The following is a 27,413-nucleotide window of genomic DNA, read 5'->3' on the forward strand; positions in this document are numbered from 1 at the left end:
ACTTTCAACTAGATTTGTAGTACTCAAACAACTCAGTAAAACAGCATGCATCTTTTGCAGAACTGGAAAAACTCGACCGTGACAGGATTCGAACCTGCAATCTTCGGATCCGAAGTCCGACGCCTTATCCATTAGGCCACACGGTCACTGGCGCAATATGCTTCCCCACACACACCTCATTGTCGCCATTTGTACGCTTGCCGGAATGAATTTCCCATCTTTGACGCAATTCTCCATCTCCAATTTCAGTACTAAAAAGGCGACGCTACTTCTTGCTGTGTCCCATCGCAAGTTACATTCAAGCCCTTGTGACGCTGATCAAACAAGAGGTTGCAAATCAGCTTCAATTGCTTACTGCCATCTCAGTCGCTTGCAGAAGGTGCCTCACCCTATGTCATACAATGGCGAGTTGCCTCTATTACCAAAGCGGCGGCGGCGCCGACGACGACGACAACCGCGAGGGTCTCTACCAGGGGTAGAAAATACATCACAAGAACTAAGTATTCCACGTCGGCATTCTCCGGAGACTGCCAAAAGCAGCAGTTTCTGGTGCCTACTTTAATAGCACCATTCGCACTATTCATTTGCGAGAGCATTTCTTAAATACCGAACCCATTCATAATTTTTTATATCCTTGCCCGCTTTTTTCGAAAGATCTACGTTAGAAGGGGCTGTTACAAAATTCTTTTGCCTCCTGTGAGGATCGAACTCACGACCTCTGGTTTACTAGACCAGCGCTCTGCCACTGAGCTAAGGAGGCGCCGCCTAGTTCACATTTCGGGTACTTCAATCTTATGGACCAGTCAATCGGAGCCCTTCAGCTGGAAACGCACCGCATTAGCGACCATTATTTGTATTTAGTTAGCACAGCTGCTGCTTTCCTACACATCTCACACGATATCGATGTACGCCTAAAATTCCAAAACAACACTTTTATTTCATTTCAGAGCTACTTTCAGCTTCAAAAACCATTCCTCTGATATTCATACGAAGCTAGGCATCGTCGTAACCCGTTACGTTCATTACGCAAGGCTCACGAGAGGGGCGCAGGTTGCATCCGCGTAGACACAAAATTTTGCGCCGCCCAGCGTGGGGCTCGAACCCACGACTCTGAGATTAAGAGTCTCATGCTCTACCGACTGAGCTAGCCGGGCTCCACACAACGCGTCACGAGCCATACAGTATTTATGCGACCTGCGACCATCTATGGAAGATCCTTTTGACTACAGCTTATTTCCTGCTGCCACAAATGAGCTACAATTCCTATTCAATGAAATAAATTTTCCGAAAGGCATCAAATCTACTTGAAATGATACGTGGCTATCAGCACCATTATTCAACACACATGCTCGACTGTGCGCAGACGCCTGTGGCGCAGCTCTTGGGTCCTGAGTCAGACGCAGTAGTTCCAAAAATCTCTCCTGATCGGCACTGTGCCGAAAATTTCGCTACACAACCCCTTTGTCTTGCTTGAGCTTCAGGTAGACGCCGGTTTGCAGCCAGGAAGCGGACAGCAGCAACTTTCAACTAGATTTGTAGTACTCAAACAACTCAGTAAAACAGCATGCATCTTTTGCAGAACTGGAAAAACTCGACCGTGACAGGATTCGAACCTGCAATCTTCGGATCCGAAGTCCGACGCCTTATCCATTAGGCCACACGGTCACTGGCGCAATATGCTTCCCCACACACACCTCATTGTCGCCATTTGTACGCTTGCCGGAATGAATTTCCCATCTTTGACGCAATTCTCCATCTCCAATTTCAGTACTAAAAAGGCGACGCTACTTCTTGCTGTGTCCCATCGCAAGTTACATTCAAGCCCTTGTGACGCTGATCAAACAAGAGGTTGCAAATCAGCTTCAATTGCTTACTGCCATCTCAGTCGCTTGCAGAAGGTGCCTCACCCTATGTCATACAATGGCGAGTTGCCTCTATTACCAAAGCGGCGGCGGCGCCGACGACGACGACGACAACCGCGAGGGTCTCTACCAGGGGTAGAAAATACATCACAAGAACTAAGTATTCCACGTCGGCATTCTCCGGAGACTGCCAAAAGCAGCAGTTTCTGGTGCCTACTTTAATAGCACCATTCGCACTATTCATTTGCGAGAGCATTTCTTAAATACCGAACCCATTCATAATTTTTTATATCCTTGACCGCTTTTTTCGAAAGATCTACGTTAGAAGAGGCTGTTACAAAATTCTTTTGCCTCCTGTGAGGATCGAACTCACGACCTCTGGTTTACTAGACCAGCGCTCTGCCACTGAGCTAAGAAGGCGCCGCCTAGTGCGCATTTCGGGTACTTCAATCTTATGGACCAGTCAATCGGAGCCCTTCAGCTGGAAACGCACCGCATTAGCGACCATTATTTGTATTTAGTTAGCACAGCTGCTGCTTTCCTACACATCTCACACGATATCGATGTAGGCCTAAAATTCCAAAACAACACTTTTATTTCATTTCAGAGCTACTTTCAGCTTCAAAAACCATTCCTCTGATATTCATACGAAGCTAGGCATCGTCGTAACCCGTTACGTTCATTACGCAACGCTCACGAGAGGGGCGCAGGTTGCATCCGCGTAGACACAAAATTTTGCGCCGCCCAGCGTGGGGCTCGAACCCACGACCCTGAGATTAAGAGTCTCATGCTCTACCGACTGAGCTAGCCGGGCTCCACACAACGCGTCACGAGCCATACAGTATTTATGCGACCTGCGACCATCTATGGAAGATCCTTTTGACTACAGCTTATTTCCTGCTGCCACAAATGAGCTACAATTCCTATTCAATGAAATAAATTTTCCGAAAGGCATCAAATCTACTTGAAATGATACGTGGCTATCAGCACCATTATTCAACACACATGCTCGACTGTGCGCAGACGCCTGTGGCGCAGCTCTTGGGTCCTGAGTCAGACGCAGTAGTTCCAAAAATCTCTCCTGATCGGCACTGTGCCGAAAATTTCGCTACACAACCCCTTTGTCTTGCTTGAGCTTCAGGTAGACGCCGGTTTGCAGCCAGGAAGCGGACAGCAGCAACTTTCAACTAGATTTGTAGTACTCAAACAACTCAGTAAAACAGCATGCATCTTTTGCAGAACTGGAAAAACTCGACCGTGACAGGATTCGAACCTGCAATCTTCGGATCCGAAGTCCGACGCCTTATCCATTAGGCCACACGGTCACTGGCGCAATATGCTTCCCCACACACACCTCATTGTCGCCATTTGTACGCTTGCCGGAATGAATTTCCCATCTTTGACGCAATTCTCCATCTCCAATTTCAGTACTAAAAAGGCGACGCTACTTCTTGCTGTGTCCCATCGCAAGTTACATTCAAGCCCTTGTGACGCTGATCAAACAAGAGGTTGCAAATCAGCTTCAATTGCTTACTGCCATCTCAGTCGCTTGCAGAAGGTGCCTCACCCTATGTCATACAATGGCGAGTTGCCTCTATTACCAAAGCGGCGGCGGCGCCGACGACGACGACGACAACCGCGAGGGTCTCTACCAGGGGTAGAAAATACATCACAAGAACTAAGTATTCCACGTCGGCATTCTCCGGAGACTGCCAAAAGCAGCAGTTTCTGGTGCCTACTTTAATAGCACCATTCGCACTATTCATTTGCGAGAGCATTTCTTAAATACCGAACCCATTCATAATTTTTTATATCCTTGACCGCTTTTTTCGAAAGATCTACGTTAGAAGGGGCTGTTACAAAATTCTTTTGCCTCCTGTGAGGATCGAACTCACGACCTCTGGTTTACTAGACCAGCGCTCTGCCACTGAGCTAAGGAGGCGCCGCCTAGTGCACATTTCGGGTACTTCAATCTTATGGACCAGTCAATCGGAGCCCTTCAGCTGGAAACGCACCGCATTAGCGACCATTATTTGTATTTAGTTAGCACAGCTGCTGCTTTCCTACACATCTCACACGATATCGATGTACGCCTAAAATTCCAAAACAACACTTTTATTTCATTTCAGAGCTACTTTCAGCTTCAAAAACCATTCCTCTGATATTCATACGAAGCTAGGCATCGTCGTAACCCGTTACGTTCATTACGCAAGGCTCACGAGAGGGGCGCAGGTTGCATCCGCGTAGACACAAAATTTTGCGCCGCCCAGCGTGGGGCTCGAACCCACGACCCTGAGATTAAGAGTCTCATGCTCTACCGACTGAGCTAGCCGGGCTCCACACAACGCGTCACGAGCCATACAGTATTTATGCGACCTGCGACCATCTATGGAAGATCCTTTTGACTACAGCTTATTTCCTGCTGCCACAAATGAGCTACAATTCCTATTCAATGAAATAAATTTTCCGAAAGGCATCAAATCTACTTGAAATGATACGTGGCTATCAGCACCATTATTCAACACACATGCTCGACTGTGCGCAGACGCCTGTGGCGCAGCTCTTGGGTCCTGAGTCAGACGCAGTAGTTCCAAAAATCTCTCCTGATCGGCACTGTGCCGAAAATTTCGCTACACAACCCCTTTGTCTTGCTTGAGCTTCAGGTAGACGCCGGTTTGCAGCCAGGAAGCGGACAGCAGCAACTTTCAACTAGATTTGTAGTACTCAAACAACTCAGTAAAACAGCATGCATCTTTTGCAGAACTGGAAAAACTCGACCGTGACAGGATTCGAACCTGCAATCTTCGGATCCGAAGTCCGACGCCTTATCCATTAGGCCACACGGTCACTGGCGCAATATGCTTCCCCACACACACCTCATTGTCGCCATTTGTACGCTTGCCGGAATGAATTTCCCATCTTTGACGCAATTCTCCATCTCCAATTTCAGTACTAAAAAGGCGACGCTACTTCTTGCTGTGTCCCATCGCAAGTTACATTCAAGCCCTTGTGACGCTGATCAAACAAGAGGTTGCAAATCAGCTTCAATTGCTTACTGCCATCTCAGTCGCTTGCAGAAGGTGCCTCACCCTATGTCATACAATGGCGAGTTGCCTCTATTACCAAAGCGGCGGCGGCGCCGACGACGACGACGACAACCGCGAGGGTCTCTACCAGGGGTAGAAAATACATCACAAGAACTAAGTATTCCACGTCGGCATTCTCCGGAGACTGCCAAAAGCAGCAGTTTCTGGTGCCTACTTTAATAGCACCATTCGCACTATTCATTTGCGAGAGCATTTCTTAAATACCGAACCCATTCATAATTTTTTATATCCTTGACCGCTTTTTTCGAAAGATCTACGTTAGAAGGGGCTGTTACAAAATTCTTTTGCCTCCTGTGAGGATCGAACTCACGACCTCTGGTTTACTAGACCAGCGCTCTGCCACTGAGCTAAGGAGGCGCCGCCTAGTGCACATTTCGGGTACTTCAATCTTATGGACCAGTCAATCGGAGCCCTTCAGCTGGAAACGCACCGCATTAGCGACCATTATTTGTATTTAGTTAGCACAGCTGCTGCTTTCCTACACATCTCACACGATATCGATGTACGCCTAAAATTCCAAAACAACACTTTTATTTCACTTCAGAGCTACTTTCAGCTTCAAAAACCATTCCTCTGATATTCATACGAAGCTAGGCATCGTCGTAACCCGTTACGTTCATTACGCAAGGCTCACGAGAGGGGCGCAGGTTGCATCCGCGTAGACACAAAATTTTGCGCCGCCCAGCGTGGGGCTCGAACCCACGACCCTGAGATTAAGAGTCTCATGCTCTACCGACTGAGCTAGCCGGGCTCCACACAACGCGTCACGAGCCATACAGTATTTATGCGACCTGCGACCATCTATGGAAGATCCTTTTGACTACAGCTTATTTCCTGCTGCCACAAATGAGCTACAATTCCTATTCAATGAAATAAATTTTCCGAAAGGCATCAAATCTACTTGAAATGATACGTGGCTATCAGCACCATTATTCAACACACATGCTCGACTGTGCGCAGACGCCTGTGGCGCAGCTCTTGGGTCCTGAGTCAGACGCAGTAGTTCCAAAAATCTCTCCTGATCGGCACTGTGCCGAAAATTTCGCTACACAACCCCTTTGTCTTGCTTGAGCTTCAGGTAGACGCCGGTTTGCAGCCAGGAAGCGGACAGCAGCAACTTTCAACTAGATTTGTAGTACTCAAACAACTCAGTAAAACAGCATGCATCTTTTGCAGAACTGGAAGAACTCGACCGTGACAGGATTCGAACCTGCAATCTTCGGATCCGAAGTCCGACGCCTTATCCATTAGGCCACACGGTCACTGGCGCAATATGCTTCCCCACACACACCTCATTGTCGCCATTTGTACGCTTGCCGGAATGAATTTCCCATCTTTGACGCAATTCTCCATCTCCAATTTCAGTACTAAAAAGGCGACGCTACTTCTTGCTGTGTCCCATCGCAAGTTACATTCAAGCCCTTGTGACGCTGATCAAACAAGAGGTTGCAAATCAGCTTCAATTGCTTACTGCCATCTCAGTCGCTTGCAGAAGGTGCCTCACCCTATGTCATACAATGGCGAGTTGCCTCTATTACCAAAGCGGCGGCGGCGCCGACGACGACGACAACCGCGAGGGTCTCTACCAGGGGTAGAAAATACATCACAAGAACTAAGTATTCCACGTCGGCATTCTCCGGAGACTGCCAAAAGCAGCAGTTTCTGGTGCCTACTTTAATAGCACCATTCGCACTATTCATTTGCGAGAGCATTTCTTAAATACCGAACCCATTCATAATTTTTTATATCCTTGACCGCTTTTTTCGAAAGATCTACGTTAGAAGGGGCTGTTACAAAATTCTTTTGCCTCCTGTGAGGATCGAACTCACGACGTCTGGTTTACTAGACCAGCGCTCTGCCACTGAGCTAAGGAGGCGCCGCCTAGTGCACATTTCGGGTACTTCAATCTTATGGACCAGTCAATCGGAGCCCTTCAGCTGGAAACGCACCGCATTAGCGACCATTATTTGTATTTAGTTAGCACAGCTGCTGCTTTCCTACACATCTCACACGATATCGATGTACGCCTAAAATTCCAAAACAACACTTTTATTTCATTTCAGAGCTACTTTCAGCTTCAAAAACCATTCCTCTGATATTCATACGAAGCTAGGCATCGTCGTAACCCGTTACGTTCATTACGCAAGGCTCACGAGAGGGGCGCAGGTTGCATCCGCGTAGACACAAAATTTTGCGCCGCCCAGCGTGGGGCTCGAACCCACGACCCTGAGATTAAAAGTCTCATGCTCTACCGACTGAGCTAGCCGGGCTCCACACAACGCGTCACGAGCCATACAGTATTTATGCGACCTGCGACCATCTATGGAAGATCCTTTTGACTACAGCTTATTTCCTGCTGCCACAAATGAGCTACAATTCCTATTCAATGAAATAAATTTTCCGAAAGGCATCAAATCTACTTGAAATGATACGTGGCTATCAGCACCATTATTCAACACACATGCTCGACTGTGCGCAGACGCCTGTGGCGCAGCTCTTGGGTCCTGAGTCAGACGCAGTAGTTCCAAAAATCTCTCCTGATCGGCACTGTGCCGAAAATTTCGCTACACAACCCCTTTGTCTTGCTTGAGCTTCAGGTAGACGCCGGTTTGCAGCCAGGAAGCGGACAGCAGCAACTTTCAACTAGATTTGTAGTACTCAAACAACTCAGTAAAACAGCATGCATCTTTTGCAGAACTGGAAAAACTCGACCGTGACAGGATTCGAACCTGCAATCTTCGGATCCGAAGTCCGACGCCTTATCCATTAGGCCACACGGTCACTGGCGCAATATGCTTCCCCACACACACCTCATTGTCGCCATTTGTACGCTTGCCGGAATGAATTTCCCATCTTTGACGCAATTCTCCATCTCCAATTTCAGTACTAAAAAGGCGACGCTACTTCTTGCTGTGTCCCATCGCAAGTTACATTCAAGCCCTTGTGACGCTGATCAAACAAGAGGTTGCAAATCAGCTTCAATTGCTTACTGCCATCTCAGTCGCTTGCAGAAGGTGCCTCACCCTATGTCATACAATGGCGAGTTGCCTCTATTACCAAAGCGGCGGCGGCGCCGACGACGAAGACAACCGCGAGGGTCTCTACCAGGGGTAGAAAATACATCACAAGAACTAAGTATTCCACGTCGGCATTCTCCGGAGACTGCCAAAAGCAGCAGTTTCTGGTGCCTACTTTAATAGCACCATTCGCACTATTCATTTGCGAGAGCATTTCTTAAATACCGAACCCATTCATAATTTTTTATATCCTTGCCCGCTTTTTTCGAAAGATCTACGTTAGAAGGGGCTGTTACAAAATTCTTTTGCCTCCTGTGAGGATCGAACTCACGACCTCTGGTTTACTAGACCAGCGCTCTGCCACTGAGCTAAGGAGGCGCCGCCTAGTTCACATTTCGGGTACTTCAATCTTATGGACCAGTCAATCGGAGCCCTTCAGCTGGAAACGCACCGCATTAGCGACCATTATTTGTATTTAGTTAGCACAGCTGCTGCTTTCCTACACATCTCACACGATATCGATGTACGCCTAAAATTCCAAAACAACACTTTTATTTCATTTCAGAGCTACTTTCAGCTTCAAAAACCATTCCTCTGATATTCATACGAAGCTAGGCATCGTCGTAACCCGTTACGTTCATTACGCAAGGCTCACGAGAGGGGCGCAGGTTGCATCCGCGTAGACACAAAATTTTGCGCCGCCCAGCGTGGGGCTCGAACCCACGACTCTGAGATTAAGAGTCTCATGCTCTACCGACTGAGCTAGCCGGGCTCCACACAACGCGTCACGAGCCATACAGTATTTATGCGACCTGCGACCATCTATGGAAGATCCTTTTGACTACAGCTTATTTCCTGCTGCCACAAATGAGCTACAATTCCTATTCAATGAAATAAATTTTCCGAAAGGCATCAAATCTACTTGAAATGATACGTGGCTATCAGCACCATTATTCAACACACATGCTCGACTGTGCGCAGACGCCTGTGGCGCAGCTCTTGGGTCCTGAGTCAGACGCAGTAGTTCCAAAAATCTCTCCTGATCGGCACTGTGCCGAAAATTTCGCTACACAACCCCTTTGTCTTGCTTGAGCTTCAGGTAGACGCCGGTTTGCAGCCAGGAAGCGGACAGCAGCAACTTTCAACTAGATTTGTAGTACTCAAACAACTCAGTAAAACAGCATGCATCTTTTGCAGAACTGGAAAAACTCGACCGTGACAGGATTCGAACCTGCAATCTTCGGATCCGAAGTCCGACGCCTTATCCATTAGGCCACACGGTCACTGGCGCAATATGCTTCCCCACACACACCTCATTGTCGCCATTTGTACGCTTGCCGGAATGAATTTCCCATCTTTGACGCAATTCTCCATCTCCAATTTCAGTACTAAAAAGGCGACGCTACTTCTTGCTGTGTCCCATCGCAAGTTACATTCAAGCCCTTGTGACGCTGATCAAACAAGAGGTTGCAAATCAGCTTCAATTGCTTACTGCCATCTCAGTCGCTTGCAGAAGGTGCCTCACCCTATGTCATACAATGGCGAGTTGCCTCTATTACCAAAGCGGCGGCGGCGCCGACGACGACGACGACAACCGCGAGGGTCTCTACCAGGGGTAGAAAATACATCACAAGAACTAAGTATTCCACGTCGGCATTCTCCGGAGACTGCCAAAAGCAGCAGTTTCTGGTGCCTACTTTAATAGCACCATTCGCACTATTCATTTGCGAGAGCATTTCTTAAATACCGAACCCATTCATAATTTTTTATATCCTTGACCGCTTTTTTCGAAAGATCTACGTTAGAAGGGGCTGTTACAAAATTCTTTTGCCTCCTGTGAGGATCGAACTCACGACCTCTGGTTTACTAGACCAGCGCTCTGCCACTGAGCTAAGGAGGCGCCGCCTAGTGCACATTTCGGGTACTTCAATCTTATGGACCAGTCAATCGGAGCCCTTCAGCTGGAAACGCACCGCATTAGCGACCATTATTTGTATTTAGTTAGCACAGCTGCTGCTTTCCTACACATCTCACACGATATCGATGTACGCCTAAAATTCCAAAACAACACTTTTATTTCATTTCAGAGCTACTTTCAGCTTCAAAAACCATTCCTCTGATATTCATACGAAGCTAGGCATCGTCGTAACCCGTTACGTTCATTACGCAAGGCTCACGAGAGGGGCGCAGGTTGCATCCGCGTAGACACAAAATTTTGCGCCGCCCAGCGTGGGGCTCGAACCCACGACCCTGAGATTAAGAGTCTCATGCTCTACCGACTGAGCTAGCCGGGCTCCACACAACGCGTCACGAGCCATACAGTATTTATGCGACCTGCGACCATCTATGGAAGATCCTTTTGACTACAGCTTATTTCCTGCTGCCACAAATGAGCTACAATTCCTATTCAATGAAATAAATTTTCCGAAAGGCATCAAATCTACTTGAAATGATACGTGGCTATCAGCACCATTATTCAACACACATGCTCGACTGTGCGCAGACGCCTGTGGCGCAGCTCTTGGGTCCTGAGTCAGACGCAGTAGTTCCAAAAATCTCTCCTGATCGGCACTGTGCCGAAAATTTCGCTACACAACCCCTTTGTCTTGCTTGAGCTTCAGGTAGACGCCGGTTTGCAGCCAGGAAGCGGACAGCAGCAACTTTCAACTAGATTTGTAGTACTCAAACAACTCAGTAAAACAGCATGCATCTTTTGCAGAACTGGAAAAACTCGACCGTGACAGGATTCGAACCTGCAATCTTCGGATCCGAAGTCCGACGCCTTATCCATTAGGCCACACGGTCACTGGCGCAATATGCTTCCCCACACACACCTCATTGTCGCCATTTGTACGCTTGCCGGAATGAATTTCCCATCTTTGACGCAATTCTCCATCTCCAATTTCAGTACTAAAAAGGCGACGCTACTTCTTGCTGTGTCCCATCGCAAGTTACATTCAAGCCCTTGTGACGCTGATCAAACAAGAGGTTGCAAATCAGCTTCAATTGCTTACTGCCATCTCAGTCGCTTGCAGAAGGTGCCTCACCCTATGTCATACAATGGCGAGTTGCCTCTATTACCAAAGCGGCGGCGGCGCCGACGACGACGACGACAACCGCGAGGGTCTCTACCAGGGGTAGAAAATACATCACAAGAACTAAGTATTCCACGTCGGCATTCTCCGGAGACTGCCAAAAGCAGCAGTTTCTGGTGCCTACTTTAATAGCACCATTCGCACTATTCATTTGCGAGAGCATTTCTTAAATACCGAACCCATTCATAATTTTTTATATCCTTGACCGCTTTTTTCGAAAGATCTACGTTAGAAGGGGCTGTTACAAAATTCTTTTGCCTCCTGTGAGGATCGAACTCACGACCTCTGGTTTACTAGACCAGCGCTCTGCCACTGAGCTAAGGAGGCGCCGCCTAGTGCACATTTCGGGTACTTCAATCTTATGGACCAGTCAATCGGAGCCCTTCAGCTGGAAACGCACCGCATTAGCGACCATTATTTGTATTTAGTTAGCACAGCTGCTGCTTTCCTACACATCTCACACGATATCGATGTACGCCTAAAATTCCAAAACAACACTTTTATTTCACTTCAGAGCTACTTTCAGCTTCAAAAACCATTCCTCTGATATTCATACGAAGCTAGGCATCGTCGTAACCCGTTACGTTCATTACGCAAGGCTCACGAGAGGGGCGCAGGTTGCATCCGCGTAGACACAAAATTTTGCGCCGCCCAGCGTGGGGCTCGAACCCACGACCCTGAGATTAAGAGTCTCATGCTCTACCGACTGAGCTAGCCGGGCTCCACACAACGCGTCACGAGCCATACAGTATTTATGCGACCTGCGACCATCTATGGAAGATCCTTTTGACTACAGCTTATTTCCTGCTGCCACAAATGAGCTACAATTCCTATTCAATGAAATAAATTTTCCGAAAGGCATCAAATCTACTTGAAATGATACGTGGCTATCAGCACCATTATTCAACACACATGCTCGACTGTGCGCAGACGCCTGTGGCGCAGCTCTTGGGTCCTGAGTCAGACGCAGTAGTTCCAAAAATCTCTCCTGATCGGCACTGTGCCGAAAATTTCGCTACACAACCCCTTTGTCTTGCTTGAGCTTCAGGTAGACGCCGGTTTGCAGCCAGGAAGCGGACAGCAGCAACTTTCAACTAGATTTGTAGTACTCAAACAACTCAGTAAAACAGCATGCATCTTTTGCAGAACTGGAAGAACTCGACCGTGACAGGATTCGAACCTGCAATCTTCGGATCCGAAGTCCGACGCCTTATCCATTAGGCCACACGGTCACTGGCGCAATATGCTTCCCCACACACACCTCATTGTCGCCATTTGTACGCTTGCCGGAATGAATTTCCCATCTTTGACGCAATTCTCCATCTCCAATTTCAGTACTAAAAAGGCGACGCTACTTCTTGCTGTGTCCCATCGCAAGTTACATTCAAGCCCTTGTGACGCTGATCAAACAAGAGGTTGCAAATCAGCTTCAATTGCTTACTGCCATCTCAGTCGCTTGCAGAAGGTGCCTCACCCTATGTCATACAATGGCGAGTTGCCTCTATTACCAAAGCGGCGGCGGCGCCGACGACGACGACAACCGCGAGGGTCTCTACCAGGGGTAGAAAATACATCACAAGAACTAAGTATTCCACGTCGGCATTCTCCGGAGACTGCCAAAAGCAGCAGTTTCTGGTGCCTACTTTAATAGCACCATTCGCACTATTCATTTGCGAGAGCATTTCTTAAATACCGAACCCATTCATAATTTTTTATATCCTTGACCGCTTTTTTCGAAAGATCTACGTTAGAAGGGGCTGTTACAAAATTCTTTTGCCTCCTGTGAGGATCGAACTCACGACGTCTGGTTTACTAGACCAGCGCTCTGCCACTGAGCTAAGGAGGCGCCGCCTAGTGCACATTTCGGGTACTTCAATCTTATGGACCAGTCAATCGGAGCCCTTCAGCTGGAAACGCACCGCATTAGCGACCATTATTTGTATTTAGTTAGCACAGCTGCTGCTTTCCTACACATCTCACACGATATCGATGTACGCCTAAAATTCCAAAACAACACTTTTATTTCATTTCAGAGCTACTTTCAGCTTCAAAAACCATTCCTCTGATATTCATACGAAGCTAGGCATCGTCGTAACCCGTTACGTTCATTACGCAAGGCTCACGAGAGGGGCGCAGGTTGCATCCGCGTAGACACAAAATTTTGCGCCGCCCAGCGTGGGGCTCGAACCCACGACCCTGAGATTAAAAGTCTCATGCTCTACCGACTGAGCTAGCCGGGCTCCACACAACGCGTCACGAGCCATACAGTATTTATGCGACCTGCGACCATCTATGGAAGATCCTTTTGACTACAGCTTATTTCCTGCTGCCACAAATGAGCTACAATTCCTATTCAATGAAATAAATTTTCCGAAAGGCATCAAATCTACTTGAAATGATACGTGGCTATCAGCACCATTATTCAACACACATGCTCGACTGTGCGCAGACGCCTGTGGCGCAGCTCTTGGGTCCTGAGTCAGACGCAGTAGTTCCAAAAATCTCTCCTGATCGGCACTGTGCCGAAAATTTCGCTACACAACCCCTTTGTCTTGCTTGAGCTTCAGGTAGACGCCGGTTTGCAGCCAGGAAGCGGACAGCAGCAACTTTCAACTAGATTTGTAGTACTCAAACAACTCAGTAAAACAGCATGCATCTTTTGCAGAACTGGAAAAACTCGACCGTGACAGGATTCGAACCTGCAATCTTCGGATCCGAAGTCCGACGCCTTATCCATTAGGCCACACGGTCACTGGCGCAATATGCTTCCCCACACACACCTCATTGTCGCCATTTGTACGCTTGCCGGAATGAATTTCCCATCTTTGACGCAATTCTCCATCTCCAATTTCAGTACTAAAAAGGCGACGCTACTTCTTGCTGTGTCCCATCGCAAGTTACATTCAAGCCCTTGTGACGCTGATCAAACAAGAGGTTGCAAATCAGCTTCAATTGCTTACTGCCATCTCAGTCGCTTGCAGAAGGTGCCTCACCCTATGTCATACAATGGCGAGTTGCCTCTATTACCAAAGCGGCGGCGGCGCCGACGACGAAGACAACCGCGAGGGTCTCTACCAGGGGTAGAAAATACATCACAAGAACTAAGTATTCCACGTCGGCATTCTCCGGAGACTGCCAAAAGCAGCAGTTTCTGGTGCCTACTTTAATAGCACCATTCGCACTATTCATTTGCGAGAGCATTTCTTAAATACCGAACCCATTCATAATTTTTTATATCCTTGCCCGCTTTTTTCGAAAGATCTACGTTAGAAGGGGCTGTTACAAAATTCTTTTGCCTCCTGTGAGGATCGAACTCACGACCTCTGGTTTACTAGACCAGCGCTCTGCCACTGAGCTAAGGAGGCGCCGCCTAGTTCACATTTCGGGTACTTCAATCTTATGGACCAGTCAATCGGAGCCCTTCAGCTGGAAACGCACCGCATTAGCGACCATTATTTGTATTTAGTTAGCACAGCTGCTGCTTTCCTACACATCTCACACGATATCGATGTACGCCTAAAATTCCAAAACAACACTTTTATTTCATTTCAGAGCTACTTTCAGCTTCAAAAACCATTCCTCTGATATTCATACGAAGCTAGGCATCGTCGTAACCCGTTACGTTCATTACGCAAGGCTCACGAGAGGGGCGCAGGTTGCATCCGCGTAGACACAAAATTTTGCGCCGCCCAGCGTGGGGCTCGAACCCACGACTCTGAGATTAAGAGTCTCATGCTCTACCGACTGAGCTAGCCGGGCTCCACACAACGCGTCACGAGCCATACAGTATTTATGCGACCTGCGACCATCTATGGAAGATCCTTTTGACTACAGCTTATTTCCTGCTGCCACAAATGAGCTACAATTCCTATTCAATGAAATAAATTTTCCGAAAGGCATCAAATCTACTTGAAATGATACGTGGCTATCAGCACCATTATTCAACACACATGCTCGACTGTGCGCAGACGCCTGTGGCGCAGCTCTTGGGTCCTGAGTCAGACGCAGTAGTTCCAAAAATCTCTCCTGATCGGCACTGTGCCGAAAATTTCGCTACACAACCCCTTTGTCTTGCTTGAGCTTCAGGTAGACGCCGGTTTGCAGCCAGGAAGCGGACAGCAGCAACTTTCAACTAGATTTGTAGTACTCAAACAACTCAGTAAAACAGCATGCATCTTTTGCAGAACTGGAAAAACTCGACCGTGACAGGATTCGAACCTGCAATCTTCGGATCCGAAGTCCGACGCCTTATCCATTAGGCCACACGGTCACTGGCGCAATATGCTTCCCCACACACACCTCATTGTCGCCATTTGTACGCTTGCCGGAATGAATTTCCCATCTTTGACGCAATTCTCCATCTCCAATTTCAGTACTAAAAAGGCGACGCTACTTCTTGCTGTGTCCCATCGCAAGTTACATTCAAGCCCTTGTGACGCTGATCAAACAAGAGGTTGCAAATCAGCTTCAATTGCTTACTGCCATCTCAGTCGCTTGCAGAAGGTGCCTCACCCTATGTCATACAATGGCGAGTTGCCTCTATTACCAAAGCGGCGGCGGCGCCGACGACGACGACGACAACCGCGAGGGTCTCTACCAGGGGTAGAAAATACATCACAAGAACTAAGTATTCCACGTCGGCATTCTCCGGAGACTGCCAAAAGCAGCAGTTTCTGGTGCCTACTTTAATAGCACCATTCGCACTATTCATTTGCGAGAGCATTTCTTAAATACCGAACCCATTCATAATTTTTTATATCCTTGACCGCTTTTTTCGAAAGATCTACGTTAGAAGAGGCTGTTACAAAATTCTTTTGCCTCCTGTGAGGATCGAACTCACGACCTCTGGTTTACTAGACCAGCGCTCTGCCACTGAGCTAAGAAGGCGCCGCCTAGTGCGCATTTCGGGTACTTCAATCTTATGGACCAGTCAATCGGAGCCCTTCAGCTGGAAACGCACCGCATTAGCGACCATTATTTGTATTTAGTTAGCACAGCTGCTGCTTTCCTACACATCTCACACGATATCGATGTAGGCCTAAAATTCCAAAACAACACTTTTATTTCATTTCAGAGCTACTTTCAGCTTCAAAAACCATTCCTCTGATATTCATACGAAGCTAGGCATCGTCGTAACCCGTTACGTTCATTACGCAACGCTCACGAGAGGGGCGCAGGTTGCATCCGCGTAGACACAAAATTTTGCGCCGCCCAGCGTGGGGCTCGAACCCACGACCCTGAGATTAAGAGTCTCATGCTCTACCGACTGAGCTAGCCGGGCTCCACACAACGCGTCACGAGCCATACAGTATTTATGCGACCTGCGACCATCTATGGAAGATCCTTTTGACTACAGCTTATTTCCTGCTGCCACAAATGAGCTACAATTCCTATTCAATGAAATAAATTTTCCGAAAGGCATCAAATCTACTTGAAATGATACGTGGCTATCAGCACCATTATTCAACACACATGCTCGACTGTGCGCAGACGCCTGTGGCGCAGCTCTTGGGTCCTGAGTCAGACGCAGTAGTTCCAAAAATCTCTCCTGATCGGCACTGTGCCGAAAATTTCGCTACACAACCCCTTTGTCTTGCTTGAGCTTCAGGTAGACGCCGGTTTGCAGCCAGGAAGCGGACAGCAGCAACTTTCAACTAGATTTGTAGTACTCAAACAACTCAGTAAAACAGCATGCATCTTTTGCAGAACTGGAAAAACTCGACCGTGACAGGATTCGAACCTGCAATCTTCGGATCCGAAGTCCGACGCCTTATCCATTAGGCCACACGGTCACTGGCGCAATATGCTTCCCCACACACACCTCATTGTCGCCATTTGTACGCTTGCCGGAATGAATTTCCCATCTTTGACGCAATTCTCCATCTCCAATTTCAGTACTAAAAAGGCGACGCTACTTCTTGCTGTGTCCCATCGCAAGTTACATTCAAGCCCTTGTGACGCTGATCAAACAAGAGGTTGCAAATCAGCTTCAATTGCTTACTGCCATCTCAGTCGCTTGCAGAAGGTGCCTCACCCTATGTCATACAATGGCGAGTTGCCTCTATTACCAAAGCGGCGGCGGCGCCGACGACGACGACGACAACCGCGAGGGTCTCTACCAGGGGTAGAAAATACATCACAAGAACTAAGTATTCCACGTCGGCATTCTCCGGAGACTGCCAAAAGCAGCAGTTTCTGGTGCCTACTTTAATAGCACCATTCGCACTATTCATTTGCGAGAGCATTTCTTAAATACCGAACCCATTCATAATTTTTTATATCCTTGACCGCTTTTTTCGAAAGATCTACGTTAGAAGGGGCTGTTACAAAATTCTTTTGCCTCCTGTGAGGATCGAACTCACGACCTCTGGTTTACTAGACCAGCGCTGTGCCACTGAGCTAAGGAGGCGCCGCCTAGTGCACATTACGGGTACTTCAATCTTATGGACCAGTCAATCGGAGCCCTTCAGCTGGAAACGCACCGCATTAGCGACCATTATTTGTATTTAGTTAGCACAGCTGCTGCTTTCCTACACATCTCACACGATATCGATGTACGCCTAAAATTCCAAAACAACACTTTTATTTCATTTCAGAGCTACTTTCAGCTTCAAAAACCATTCCTCTGATATTCATACGAAGCTAGGCATCGTCGTAACCCGTTACGTTCATTACGCAAGGCTCACGAGAGGGGCGCAGGTTGCATCCGCGTAGACACAAAATTTTGCGCCGCCCAGCGTGGGGCTCGAACCCACGACCCTGAGATTAAGAGTCTCATGCTCTACCGACTGAGCTAGCCGGGCTCCACACAACGCGTCACGAGCCATACAGTATTTATGCGACCTGCGACCATCTATGGAAGATCCTTTTGACTACAGCTTATTTCCTGCTGCCACAAATGAGCTACAATTCCTATTCAATGAAATAAATTTTCCGAAAGGCATCAAATCTACTTGAAATGATACGTGGCTATCAGCACCATTATTCAACACACATGCTCGACTGTGCGCAGACGCCTGTGGCGCAGCTCTTGGGTCCTGAGTCAGACGCAGTAGTTCCAAAAATCTCTCCTGATCGGCACTGTGCCGAAAATTTCGCTACACAACCCCTTTGTCTTGCTTGAGCTTCAGGTAGACGCCGGTTTGCAGCCAGGAAGCGGACAGCAGCAACTTTCAACTAGATTTGTAGTACTCAAACAACTCAGTAAAACAGCATGCATCTTTTGCAGAACTGGAAAAACTCGACCGTGACAGGATTCGAACCTGCAATCTTCGGATCCGAAGTCCGACGCCTTATCCATTAGGCCACACGGTCACTGGCGCAATATGCTTCCCCACACACACCTCATTGTCGCCATTTGTACGCTTGCCGGAATGAATTTCCCATCTTTGACGCAATTCTCCATCTCCAATTTCAGTACTAAAAAGGCGACGCTACTTCTTGCTGTGTCCCATCGCAAGTTACATTCAAGCCCTTGTGACGCTGATCAAACAAGAGGTTGCAAATCAGCTTCAATTGCTTACTGCCATCTCAGTCGCTTGCAGAAGGTGCCTCACCCTATGTCATACAATGGCGAGTTGCCTCTATTACCAAAGCGGCGGCGGCGCCGACGACGACGACGACAACCGCGAGGGTCTCTACCAGGGGTAGAAAATACATCACAAGAACTAAGTATTCCACGTCGGCATTCTCCGGAGACTGCCAAAAGCAGCAGTTTCTGGTGCCTACTTTAATAGCACCATTCGCACTATTCATTTGCGAGAGCATTTCTTAAATACCGAACCCATTCATAATTTTTTATATCCTTGACCGCTTTTTTCGAAAGATCTACGTTAGAAGGGGCTGTTACAAAATTCTTTTGCCTCCTGTGAGGATCGAACTCACGACCTCTGGTTTACTAGACCAGCGCTCTGCCACTGAGCTAAGGAGGCGCCGCCTAGTGCACATTTCGGGTACTTCAATCTTATGGACCAGTCAATCGGAGCCCTTCAGCTGGAAACGCACCGCATTAGCGACCATTATTTGTATTTAGTTAGCACAGCTGCTGCTTTCCTACACATCTCACACGATATCGATGTACGCCTAAAATTCCAAAACAACACTTTTATTTCACTTCAGAGCTACTTTCAGCTTCAAAAACCATTCCTCTGATATTCATACGAAGCTAGGCATCGTCGTAACCCGTTACGTTCATTACGCAAGGCTCACGAGAGGGGCGCAGGTTGCATCCGCGTAGACACAAAATTTTGCGCCGCCCAGCGTGGGGCTCGAACCCACGACCCTGAGATTAAGAGTCTCATGCTCTACCGACTGAGCTAGCCGGGCTCCACACAACGCGTCACGAGCCATACAGTATTTATGCGACCTGCGACCATCTATGGAAGATCCTTTTGACTACAGCTTATTTCCTGCTGCCACAAATGAGCTACAATTCCTATTCAATGAAATAAATTTTCCGAAAGGCATCAAATCTACTTGAAATGATACGTGGCTATCAGCACCATTATTCAACACACATGCTCGACTGTGCGCAGACGCCTGTGGCGCAGCTCTTGGGTCCTGAGTCAGACGCAGTAGTTCCAAAAATCTCTCCTGATCGGCACTGTGCCGAAAATTTCGCTACACAACCCCTTTGTCTTGCTTGAGCTTCAGGTAGACGCCGGTTTGCAGCCAGGAAGCGGACAGCAGCAACTTTCAACTAGATTTGTAGTACTCAAACAACTCAGTAAAACAGCATGCATCTTTTGCAGAACTGGAAGAACTCGACCGTGACAGGATTCGAACCTGCAATCTTCGGATCCGAAGTCCGACGCCTTATCCATTAGGCCACACGGTCACTGGCGCAATATGCTTCCCCACACACACCTCATTGTCGCCATTTGTACGCTTGCCGGAATGAATTTCCCATCTTTGACGCAATTCTCCATCTCCAATTTCAGTACTAAAAAGGCGACGCTACTTCTTGCTGTGTCCCATCGCAAGTTACATTCAAGCCCTTGTGACGCTGATCAAACAAGAGGTTGCAAATCAGCTTCAATTGCTTACTGCCATCTCAGTCGCTTGCAGAAGGTGCCTCACCCTATGTCATACAATGGCGAGTTGCCTCTATTACCAAAGCGGCGGCGGCGCCGACGACGACGACAACCGCGAGGGTCTCTACCAGGGGTAGAAAATACATCACAAGAACTAAGTATTCCACGTCGGCATTCTCCGGAGACTGCCAAAAGCAGCAGTTTCTGGTGCCTACTTTAATAGCACCATTCGCACTATTCATTTGCGAGAGCATTTCTTAAATACCGAACCCATTCATAATTTTTTATATCCTTGACCGCTTTTTTCGAAAGATCTACGTTAGAAGGGGCTGTTACAAAATTCTTTTGCCTCCTGTGAGGATCGAACTCACGACGTCTGGTTTACTAGACCAGCGCTCTGCCACTGAGCTAAGGAGGCGCCGCCTAGTGCACATTTCGGGTACTTCAATCTTATGGACCAGTCAATCGGAGCCCTTCAGCTGGAAACGCACCGCATTAGCGACCATTATTTGTATTTAGTTAGCACAGCTGCTGCTTTCCTACACATCTCACACGATATCGATGTACGCCTAAAATTCCAAAACAACACTTTTATTTCATTTCAGAGCTACTTTCAGCTTCAAAAACCATTCCTCTGATATTCATACGAAGCTAGGCATCGTCGTAACCCGTTACGTTCATTACGCAAGGCTCACGAGAGGGGCGCAGGTTGCATCCGCGTAGACACAAAATTTTGCGCCGCCCAGCGTGGGGCTCGAACCCACGACCCTGAGATTAAAAGTCTCATGCTCTACCGACTGAGCTAGTCGGGCTCCACACAACGCGTCACGAGCCATACAGTATTTATGCGACCTGCGACCATCTATGGAAGATCCTTTTGACTACAGCTTATTTCCTGCTGCCACAAATGAGCTACAATTCCTATTCAATGAAATAAATTTTCCGAAAGGCATCAAATCTACTTGAAATGATACGTGGCTATCAGCACCATTATTCAACACACATGCTCGACTGTGCGCAGACGCCTGTGGCGCAGCTCTTGGGTCCTGAGTCAGACGCAGTAGTTCCAAAAATCTCTCCTGATCGGCACTGTGCCGAAAATTTCGCTACACAACCCCTTTGTCTTGCTTGAGCTTCAGGTAGACGCCGGTTTGCAGCCAGGAAGCGGACAGCAGCAACTTTCAACTAGATTTGTAGTACTCAAACAACTCAGTAAAACAGCATGCATCTTTTGCAGAACTGGAAAAACTCGACCGTGACAGGATTCGAACCTGCAATCTTCGGATCCGAAGTCCGACGCCTTATCCATTAGGCCACACGGTCACTGGCGCAATATGCTTCCCCACACACACCTCATTGTCGCCATTTGTACGCTTGCCGGAATGAATTTCCCATCTTTGACGCAATTCTCCATCTCCAATTTCAGTACTAAAAAGGCGACGCTACTTCTTGCTGTGTCCCATCGCAAGTTACATTCAAGCCCTTGTGACGCTGATCAAACAAGAGGTTGCAAATCAGCTTCAATTGCTTACTGCCATCTCAGTCGCTTGCAGAAGGTGCCTCACCCTATGTCATACAATGGCGAGTTGCCTCTATTACCAAAGCGGCGGCGGCGCCGACGACGACGACAACCGCGAGGGTCTCTACCAGGGGTAGAAAATACATCACAAGAACTAAGTATTCCACGTCGGCATTCTCCGGAGACTGCCAAAAGCAGCAGTTTCTGGTGCCTACTTTAATAGCACCATTCGCACTATTCATTTGCGAGAGCATTTCTTAAATACCGAACCCATTCATAATTTTTTATATCCTTGACCGCTTTTTTCGAAAGATCTACGTTAGAAGGGGCTGTTACAAAATTCTTTTGCCTCCTGTGAGGATCGAACTCACGACCTCTGGTTTACTAGACCAGCGCTTTGCCACTGAGCTAAGGAGGCGCCGCCTAGTGCACATTTCGGGTACTTCAATCTTATGGACCAGTCAATCGGAGCCCTTCAGCTGGAAACGCACCGCATTAGCGACCATTATTTGTATTTAGTTAGCACAGCTGCTGCTTTCCTACACATCTCACACGATATCGATGTACGCCTAAAATTCCAAAACAACACTTTTATTTCATTTCAGAGCTACTTTCAGCTTCAAAAACCATTCCTCTGATATTCATACGAAGCTAGGCATCGTTGTAACCCGTTACGTTCATTACGCAAGGCTCACGAGAGGGGCGCAGGTTGCATCCGCGTAGACACAAAATTTTGCGCCGCCCAGCGTGGGGCTCGAACCCACGACCCTGAGATTAAGAGTCTCATGCTCTACCGACTGAGCTAGCCGGGCTCCACACAACGCGTCACGAGCCATACAGTATTTATGCGACCTGCGACCATCTATGGAAGATCCTTTTGACTACAGCTTATTTCCTGCTGCCACAAATGAGCTACAATTCCTATTCAATGAAATAAATTTTCCGAAAGGCATCAAATCTACTTGAAATGATACGTGGCTATCAGCACCATTATTCAACACACATGCTCGACTGTGCGCAGACGCCTGTGGCGCAGCTCTTGGGTCCTGAGTCAGACGCAGTAGTTCCAAAAATCTCTCCTGATCGGCACTGTGCCGAAAATTTCGCTACACAACCCCTTTGTCTTGCTTGAGCTTCAGGTAGACGCCGGTTTGCAGCCAGGAAGCGGACAGCAGCAACTTTCAACTAGATTTGTAGTACTCAAACAACTCAGTAAAACAGCATGCATCTTTTGCAGAACTGGAAGAACTCGACCGTGACAGGATTCGAACCTGCAATCTTCGGATCCGAAGTCCGACGCCTTATCCATTAGGCCACACGGTCACTGGCGCAATATGCTTCCCCACACACACCTCATTGTCGCCATTTGTACGCTTGCCGGAATGAATTTCCCATCTTTGACGCAATTCTCCATCTCCAATTTCAGTACTAAAAAGGCGACGCTACTTCTTGCTGTGTCCCATCGCAAGTTACATTCAAGCCCTTGTGACGCTGATCAAACAATAGGTTGCAAATCAGCTTCAATTGCTTACTGCCATCTCAGTCGCTTGCAGAAGGTGCCTCACCCTATGTCATACAATGGCGAGTTGCCTCTATTACCAAAGCGGCGGCGGCGCCGACGACGACGACAACCGCGAGGGTCTCTACCAGGGGTAGAAAATACATCACAAGAACTAAGTATTCCACGTCGGCATTCTCCGGAGACTGCCAAAAGCAGCAGTTTCTGGTGCCTACTTTAATAGCACCATTCGCACTATTCATTTGCGAGAGCATTTCTTAAATACCGAACCCATTCATAATTTTTTATATCCTTGACCGCTTTTTTCGAAAGATCTACGTTAGAAGGGGCTGTTACAAAATTCTTTTGCCTCCTGTGAGGATCGAACTCACGACCTCTGGTTTACTAGACCAGCGCTCTGCCACTGAGCTAAGGAGGCGCCGCCTAGTGCACATTTCGGGTACTTCAATCTTATGGACCAGTCAATCGGAGCCCTTCAGCTGGAAACGCACCGCATTAGCGACCATTATTTGTATTTAGTTAGCACAGCTGCTGCTTTCCTACACATCTCACACGATATCGATGTACGCCTAAAATTCCAAAACAACACTTTTATTTCATTTCAGAGCTACCTTCAGCTTCAAAAATCATTCCTCTGATATTCATACGAAGCTAGGCATCGTTGTAACCCGTTACGTTCATTACGCAAGGCTCACGAGAGGGGCGCAGGTTGCATCCGCGTAGACACAAAATTTTGCGCCGCCCAGCGTGGGGCTCGAACCCACGACCCTGAGATTAAGAGTCTCATGCTCTACCGACTGAGCTAGCCGGGCTCCACACAACGCGTCACGAGCCATACAGTATTTATGCGACCTGCGACCATCTATGGAAGATCCTTTTGACTACAGCTTATTTCCTGCTGCCACAAATGAGCTACAATTCCTATTCAATGAAATAAATTTTCCGAAAGGCATCAAATCTACTTGAAATGATACGTGGCTATCAGCACCATTATTCAACACACATGCTCGACTGTGCGCAGACGCCTGTGGCGCAGCTCTTGGGTCCTGAGTCAGACGCAGTAGTTCCAAAAATCTCTCCTGATCGGCACTGTGCCGAAAATTTCGCTACACAACCCCTTTGTCTTGCTTGAGCTTCAGGTAGACGCCGGTTTGCAGCCAGGAAGCGGACAGCAGCAACTTTCAACTAGATTTGTAGTACTCAAACAACTCAGTAAAACAGCATGCATCTTTTGCAGAACTGGAAGAACTCGACCGTGACAGGATTCGAACCTGCAATCTTCGGATCCGAAGTCCGACGCCTTATCCATTAGGCCACACGGTCACTGGCGCAATATGCTTCCCCACACACACCTCATTGTCGCCATTTGTACGCTTGCCGGAATGAATTTCCCATCTTTGACGCAATTCTCCATCTCCAATTTCAGTACTAAAAAGGCGACGCTACTTCTTGCTGTGTCCCATCGCAAGTTACATTCAAGCCCTTGTGACGCTGATCAAACAATAGGTTGCAAATCAGCTTCAATTGCTTACTGCCATCTCAGTCGCTTGCAGAAGGTGCCTCACCCTATGTCATACAATGGCGAGTTGCCTCTATTACCAAAGCGGCGGCGGCGCCGACGACGACGACAACCGCGAGGGTCTCTACCAGGGGTAGAAAATACATCACAAGAACTAAGTATTCCACGTCGGCATTCTCCGGAGACTGCCAAAAGCAGCAGTTTCTGGTGCCTACTTTAATAGCACCATTCGCACTATTCATTTGCGAGAGCATTTCTTAAATACCGAACCCATTCATAATTTTTTATATCCTTGACCGCTTTTTTCGAAAGATCTACGTTAGAAGGGGCTGTTACAAAATTCTTTTGCCTCCTGTGAGGATCGAACTCACGACCTCTGGTTTACTAGACCAGCGCTTTGCCACTGAGCTAAGGAGGCGCCGCCTAGTGCACATTTCGGGTACTTCAATCTTATGGACCAGTCAATCGGAGCCCTTCAGCTGGAAACGCACCGCATTAGCGACCATTATTTGTATTTAGTTAGCACAGCTGCTGCTTTCCTACACATCTCACACGATATCGATGTACGCCTAAAATTCCAAAACAACACTTTTATTTCATTTCAGAGCTACTTTCAGCTTCAAAAACCATTCCTCTGATATTCATACGAAGCTAGGCATCGTCGTAACCCGTTACGTTCATTACGCAAGGCTCACGAGAGGGGCGCAGGTTGCATCCGCGTAGACACAAAATTTTGCGCCGCCCAGCGTGGGGCTCGAACCCACGACCCTGAGATTAAGAGTCTCATGCTCTACCGACTGAGCTAGCCGGGCTCCACACAACGCGTCACGGGCCATACAGTATTTATGCGACCTGCGACCATCTATGGAAGATCCTTTTGACTACAGCTTATTTCCTGCTGCCACAAATGAGCTACAATTCCTATTCAATGAAATAAATTTTCCGAAAGGCATCAAATCTACTTGAAATGATACGTGGCTATCAGCACCATTATTCAACACACATGCTCGACTGTGCGCAGACGCCTGTGGCGCAGCTCTTGGGTCCTGAGTCAGACGCAGTAGTTCCAAAAATCTCTCCTGATCGGCACTGTGCCGAAAATTTCGCTACACAACCCCTTTGTCTTGCTTGAGCTTCAGGTAGACGCCGGTTTGCAGCCAGGAAGCGGACAGCAGCAACTTTCAACTAGATTTGTAGTACTCAAACAACTCAGTAAAACAGCATGCATCTTTTGCAGAACTGGAAAAACTCGACCGTGACAGGATTCGAACCTGCAATCTTCGGATCCGAAGTCCGACGCCTTATCCATTAGGCCACACGGTCACTGGCGCAATATGCTTCCCCACACACACCTCATTGTCGCCATTTGTACGCTTGCCGGAATGAATTTCCCATCTTTGACGCAATTCTCCATCTCCAATTTCAGTACTAAAAAGGCGACGCTACTTCTTGCTGTGTCCCATCGCAAGTTACATTCAAGCCCTTGTGACGCTGATCAAACAAGAGGTTGCAAATCAGCTTCAATTGCTTACTGCCATCTCAGTCGCTTGCAGAAGGTGCCTCACCCTATGTCATACAATGGCGAGTTGCCTCTATTACCAAAGCGGCGGCGGCGCCGACGACGACGACAACCGCGAGGGTCTCTACCAGGGGTAGAAAATACATCACAAGAACTAAGTATTCCACGTCGGCATTCTCCGGAGACTGCCAAAAGCAGCAGTTTCTGGTGCCTACTTTAATAGCACCATTCGCACTATTCATTTGCGAGAGCATTTCTTAAATACCGAACCCATTCATAATTTTTTATATCCTTGACCGCTTTTTTCGAAAGATCTACGTTAGAAGGGGCTGTTACAAAATTCTTTTGCCTCCTGTGAGGATCGAACTCACGACCTCTGGTTTACTAGACCAGCGCTCTGCCACTGAGCTAAGGAGGCGCCGCCTAGTGCACATTTCGGGTACTTCAATCTTATGGACCAGTCAATCGGAGCCCTTCAGCTGGAAACGCACCGCATTAGCGACCATTATTTGTATTTAGTTAGCACAGCTGCTGCTTTCCTACACATCTCACACGATATCGATGTACGCCTAAAATTCCAAAACAACACTTTTATTTCATTTCAGAGCTACTTTCAGCTTCAAAAACCATTCCTCTGATATTCATACGAAGCTAGGCATCGTCGTAACCCGTTACGTTCATTACGCAAGGCTCACGAGAGGGGCGCAGGTTGCATCCGCGTAGACACAAAATTTTGCGCCGCCCAGCGTGGGGCTCGAACCCACGACCCTGAGATTAAGAGTCTCATGCTCTACCGACTGAGCTAGCCGGGCTCCACACAACGCGTCACGAGCCATACAGTATTTATGCGACCTGCGACCATCTATGGAAGATCCTTTTGACTACAGCTTATTTCCTGCTGCCACAAATGAGCTACAATTCCTATTCAATGAAATAAATTTTCCGAAAGGCATCAAATCTACTTGAAATGATACGTGGCTATCAGCACCATTATTCAACACACATGCTCGACTGTGCGCAGACGCCTGTGGCGCAGCTCTTGGGTCCTGAGTCAGACGCAGTAGTTCCAAAAATCTCTCCTGATCGGCACTGTGCCGAAAATTTCGCTACACAACCCCTTTGTCTTGCTTGAGCTTCAGGTAGACGCCGGTTTGCAGCCAGGAAGCGGACAGCAGCAACTTTCAACTAGATTTGTAGTACTCAAACAACTCAGTAAAACAGCAT

General features: G+C 47.8%; 54 non-coding genes across 54 annotated transcripts; all 54 read right to left on the bottom strand.

Annotated features, from left to right (window-relative positions):
- Positions 1-73: 73 nt before the first annotated feature.
- Trnar-ucg lies at positions 74-146 on the bottom strand. The gene has a single exon. It is a non-coding gene; the product is annotated as a tRNA-Arg (tRNA).
- Positions 147-688: 542 nt separating this feature from the next.
- On the bottom strand, positions 689-760 carry Trnat-agu. Its single transcript has one exon. It is a non-coding gene; the product is annotated as a tRNA-Thr (tRNA).
- Positions 761-1,081: 321 nt separating this feature from the next.
- Trnak-cuu lies at positions 1,082-1,154 on the bottom strand. The gene has a single exon. It is a non-coding gene; the product is annotated as a tRNA-Lys (tRNA).
- A 438-nt stretch (positions 1,155-1,592) lies between these two features.
- Trnar-ucg lies at positions 1,593-1,665 on the bottom strand. Its single transcript has one exon. It is a non-coding gene; the product is annotated as a tRNA-Arg (tRNA).
- A 545-nt stretch (positions 1,666-2,210) lies between these two features.
- Positions 2,211-2,282, bottom strand: Trnat-agu. Its single transcript has one exon. It is a non-coding gene; the product is annotated as a tRNA-Thr (tRNA).
- Positions 2,283-2,603: 321 nt separating this feature from the next.
- On the bottom strand, positions 2,604-2,676 carry Trnak-cuu. The gene has a single exon. It is a non-coding gene; the product is annotated as a tRNA-Lys (tRNA).
- A 438-nt stretch (positions 2,677-3,114) lies between these two features.
- Positions 3,115-3,187, bottom strand: Trnar-ucg. Its single transcript has one exon. It is a non-coding gene; the product is annotated as a tRNA-Arg (tRNA).
- A 545-nt stretch (positions 3,188-3,732) lies between these two features.
- Positions 3,733-3,804, bottom strand: Trnat-agu. The gene has a single exon. It is a non-coding gene; the product is annotated as a tRNA-Thr (tRNA).
- A 321-nt stretch (positions 3,805-4,125) lies between these two features.
- On the bottom strand, positions 4,126-4,198 carry Trnak-cuu. Its single transcript has one exon. It is a non-coding gene; the product is annotated as a tRNA-Lys (tRNA).
- A 438-nt stretch (positions 4,199-4,636) lies between these two features.
- Trnar-ucg lies at positions 4,637-4,709 on the bottom strand. The gene has a single exon. It is a non-coding gene; the product is annotated as a tRNA-Arg (tRNA).
- A 545-nt stretch (positions 4,710-5,254) lies between these two features.
- Positions 5,255-5,326, bottom strand: Trnat-agu. The gene has a single exon. It is a non-coding gene; the product is annotated as a tRNA-Thr (tRNA).
- Positions 5,327-5,647: 321 nt separating this feature from the next.
- Trnak-cuu lies at positions 5,648-5,720 on the bottom strand. The gene has a single exon. It is a non-coding gene; the product is annotated as a tRNA-Lys (tRNA).
- A 438-nt stretch (positions 5,721-6,158) lies between these two features.
- Positions 6,159-6,231, bottom strand: Trnar-ucg. The gene has a single exon. It is a non-coding gene; the product is annotated as a tRNA-Arg (tRNA).
- A 542-nt stretch (positions 6,232-6,773) lies between these two features.
- Positions 6,774-6,845, bottom strand: Trnat-agu. The gene has a single exon. It is a non-coding gene; the product is annotated as a tRNA-Thr (tRNA).
- Positions 6,846-7,166: 321 nt separating this feature from the next.
- Trnak-uuu lies at positions 7,167-7,239 on the bottom strand. The gene has a single exon. It is a non-coding gene; the product is annotated as a tRNA-Lys (tRNA).
- A 438-nt stretch (positions 7,240-7,677) lies between these two features.
- Trnar-ucg lies at positions 7,678-7,750 on the bottom strand. The gene has a single exon. It is a non-coding gene; the product is annotated as a tRNA-Arg (tRNA).
- A 542-nt stretch (positions 7,751-8,292) lies between these two features.
- On the bottom strand, positions 8,293-8,364 carry Trnat-agu. Its single transcript has one exon. It is a non-coding gene; the product is annotated as a tRNA-Thr (tRNA).
- Positions 8,365-8,685: 321 nt separating this feature from the next.
- Positions 8,686-8,758, bottom strand: Trnak-cuu. The gene has a single exon. It is a non-coding gene; the product is annotated as a tRNA-Lys (tRNA).
- Positions 8,759-9,196: 438 nt separating this feature from the next.
- On the bottom strand, positions 9,197-9,269 carry Trnar-ucg. Its single transcript has one exon. It is a non-coding gene; the product is annotated as a tRNA-Arg (tRNA).
- Positions 9,270-9,814: 545 nt separating this feature from the next.
- Positions 9,815-9,886, bottom strand: Trnat-agu. Its single transcript has one exon. It is a non-coding gene; the product is annotated as a tRNA-Thr (tRNA).
- A 321-nt stretch (positions 9,887-10,207) lies between these two features.
- Trnak-cuu lies at positions 10,208-10,280 on the bottom strand. The gene has a single exon. It is a non-coding gene; the product is annotated as a tRNA-Lys (tRNA).
- A 438-nt stretch (positions 10,281-10,718) lies between these two features.
- On the bottom strand, positions 10,719-10,791 carry Trnar-ucg. Its single transcript has one exon. It is a non-coding gene; the product is annotated as a tRNA-Arg (tRNA).
- A 545-nt stretch (positions 10,792-11,336) lies between these two features.
- Trnat-agu lies at positions 11,337-11,408 on the bottom strand. The gene has a single exon. It is a non-coding gene; the product is annotated as a tRNA-Thr (tRNA).
- A 321-nt stretch (positions 11,409-11,729) lies between these two features.
- Trnak-cuu lies at positions 11,730-11,802 on the bottom strand. Its single transcript has one exon. It is a non-coding gene; the product is annotated as a tRNA-Lys (tRNA).
- A 438-nt stretch (positions 11,803-12,240) lies between these two features.
- Trnar-ucg lies at positions 12,241-12,313 on the bottom strand. Its single transcript has one exon. It is a non-coding gene; the product is annotated as a tRNA-Arg (tRNA).
- Positions 12,314-12,855: 542 nt separating this feature from the next.
- Positions 12,856-12,927, bottom strand: Trnat-agu. Its single transcript has one exon. It is a non-coding gene; the product is annotated as a tRNA-Thr (tRNA).
- A 321-nt stretch (positions 12,928-13,248) lies between these two features.
- Trnak-uuu lies at positions 13,249-13,321 on the bottom strand. The gene has a single exon. It is a non-coding gene; the product is annotated as a tRNA-Lys (tRNA).
- A 438-nt stretch (positions 13,322-13,759) lies between these two features.
- On the bottom strand, positions 13,760-13,832 carry Trnar-ucg. The gene has a single exon. It is a non-coding gene; the product is annotated as a tRNA-Arg (tRNA).
- A 542-nt stretch (positions 13,833-14,374) lies between these two features.
- Trnat-agu lies at positions 14,375-14,446 on the bottom strand. The gene has a single exon. It is a non-coding gene; the product is annotated as a tRNA-Thr (tRNA).
- A 321-nt stretch (positions 14,447-14,767) lies between these two features.
- On the bottom strand, positions 14,768-14,840 carry Trnak-cuu. The gene has a single exon. It is a non-coding gene; the product is annotated as a tRNA-Lys (tRNA).
- Positions 14,841-15,278: 438 nt separating this feature from the next.
- On the bottom strand, positions 15,279-15,351 carry Trnar-ucg. The gene has a single exon. It is a non-coding gene; the product is annotated as a tRNA-Arg (tRNA).
- A 545-nt stretch (positions 15,352-15,896) lies between these two features.
- Trnat-agu lies at positions 15,897-15,968 on the bottom strand. The gene has a single exon. It is a non-coding gene; the product is annotated as a tRNA-Thr (tRNA).
- Positions 15,969-16,289: 321 nt separating this feature from the next.
- Trnak-cuu lies at positions 16,290-16,362 on the bottom strand. Its single transcript has one exon. It is a non-coding gene; the product is annotated as a tRNA-Lys (tRNA).
- Positions 16,363-16,800: 438 nt separating this feature from the next.
- On the bottom strand, positions 16,801-16,873 carry Trnar-ucg. The gene has a single exon. It is a non-coding gene; the product is annotated as a tRNA-Arg (tRNA).
- A 545-nt stretch (positions 16,874-17,418) lies between these two features.
- Trnat-agu lies at positions 17,419-17,490 on the bottom strand. Its single transcript has one exon. It is a non-coding gene; the product is annotated as a tRNA-Thr (tRNA).
- Positions 17,491-17,811: 321 nt separating this feature from the next.
- Positions 17,812-17,884, bottom strand: Trnak-cuu. The gene has a single exon. It is a non-coding gene; the product is annotated as a tRNA-Lys (tRNA).
- A 438-nt stretch (positions 17,885-18,322) lies between these two features.
- On the bottom strand, positions 18,323-18,395 carry Trnar-ucg. Its single transcript has one exon. It is a non-coding gene; the product is annotated as a tRNA-Arg (tRNA).
- Positions 18,396-18,940: 545 nt separating this feature from the next.
- On the bottom strand, positions 18,941-19,012 carry Trnat-agu. The gene has a single exon. It is a non-coding gene; the product is annotated as a tRNA-Thr (tRNA).
- Positions 19,013-19,333: 321 nt separating this feature from the next.
- On the bottom strand, positions 19,334-19,406 carry Trnak-cuu. The gene has a single exon. It is a non-coding gene; the product is annotated as a tRNA-Lys (tRNA).
- A 438-nt stretch (positions 19,407-19,844) lies between these two features.
- On the bottom strand, positions 19,845-19,917 carry Trnar-ucg. Its single transcript has one exon. It is a non-coding gene; the product is annotated as a tRNA-Arg (tRNA).
- A 542-nt stretch (positions 19,918-20,459) lies between these two features.
- Trnat-agu lies at positions 20,460-20,531 on the bottom strand. Its single transcript has one exon. It is a non-coding gene; the product is annotated as a tRNA-Thr (tRNA).
- A 321-nt stretch (positions 20,532-20,852) lies between these two features.
- Trnak-uuu lies at positions 20,853-20,925 on the bottom strand. Its single transcript has one exon. It is a non-coding gene; the product is annotated as a tRNA-Lys (tRNA).
- A 438-nt stretch (positions 20,926-21,363) lies between these two features.
- On the bottom strand, positions 21,364-21,436 carry Trnar-ucg. The gene has a single exon. It is a non-coding gene; the product is annotated as a tRNA-Arg (tRNA).
- A 542-nt stretch (positions 21,437-21,978) lies between these two features.
- Trnat-agu lies at positions 21,979-22,050 on the bottom strand. The gene has a single exon. It is a non-coding gene; the product is annotated as a tRNA-Thr (tRNA).
- Positions 22,051-22,371: 321 nt separating this feature from the next.
- On the bottom strand, positions 22,372-22,444 carry Trnak-cuu. Its single transcript has one exon. It is a non-coding gene; the product is annotated as a tRNA-Lys (tRNA).
- Positions 22,445-22,882: 438 nt separating this feature from the next.
- On the bottom strand, positions 22,883-22,955 carry Trnar-ucg. The gene has a single exon. It is a non-coding gene; the product is annotated as a tRNA-Arg (tRNA).
- Positions 22,956-23,497: 542 nt separating this feature from the next.
- Positions 23,498-23,569, bottom strand: Trnat-agu. The gene has a single exon. It is a non-coding gene; the product is annotated as a tRNA-Thr (tRNA).
- Positions 23,570-23,890: 321 nt separating this feature from the next.
- On the bottom strand, positions 23,891-23,963 carry Trnak-cuu. The gene has a single exon. It is a non-coding gene; the product is annotated as a tRNA-Lys (tRNA).
- Positions 23,964-24,401: 438 nt separating this feature from the next.
- On the bottom strand, positions 24,402-24,474 carry Trnar-ucg. The gene has a single exon. It is a non-coding gene; the product is annotated as a tRNA-Arg (tRNA).
- Positions 24,475-25,016: 542 nt separating this feature from the next.
- Positions 25,017-25,088, bottom strand: Trnat-agu. The gene has a single exon. It is a non-coding gene; the product is annotated as a tRNA-Thr (tRNA).
- A 321-nt stretch (positions 25,089-25,409) lies between these two features.
- On the bottom strand, positions 25,410-25,482 carry Trnak-cuu. The gene has a single exon. It is a non-coding gene; the product is annotated as a tRNA-Lys (tRNA).
- Positions 25,483-25,920: 438 nt separating this feature from the next.
- Positions 25,921-25,993, bottom strand: Trnar-ucg. Its single transcript has one exon. It is a non-coding gene; the product is annotated as a tRNA-Arg (tRNA).
- Positions 25,994-26,535: 542 nt separating this feature from the next.
- On the bottom strand, positions 26,536-26,607 carry Trnat-agu. Its single transcript has one exon. It is a non-coding gene; the product is annotated as a tRNA-Thr (tRNA).
- A 321-nt stretch (positions 26,608-26,928) lies between these two features.
- Trnak-cuu lies at positions 26,929-27,001 on the bottom strand. Its single transcript has one exon. It is a non-coding gene; the product is annotated as a tRNA-Lys (tRNA).
- Positions 27,002-27,413: the final 412 nt, after the last annotated feature.

This window comes from Schistocerca piceifrons, unplaced genomic scaffold, assembly GCF_021461385.2.
Source record: "Schistocerca piceifrons isolate TAMUIC-IGC-003096 unplaced genomic scaffold, iqSchPice1.1 HiC_scaffold_1772, whole genome shotgun sequence".
Classification (NCBI taxonomy): Eukaryota; Metazoa; Arthropoda; class Insecta; order Orthoptera; family Acrididae; genus Schistocerca; species Schistocerca piceifrons.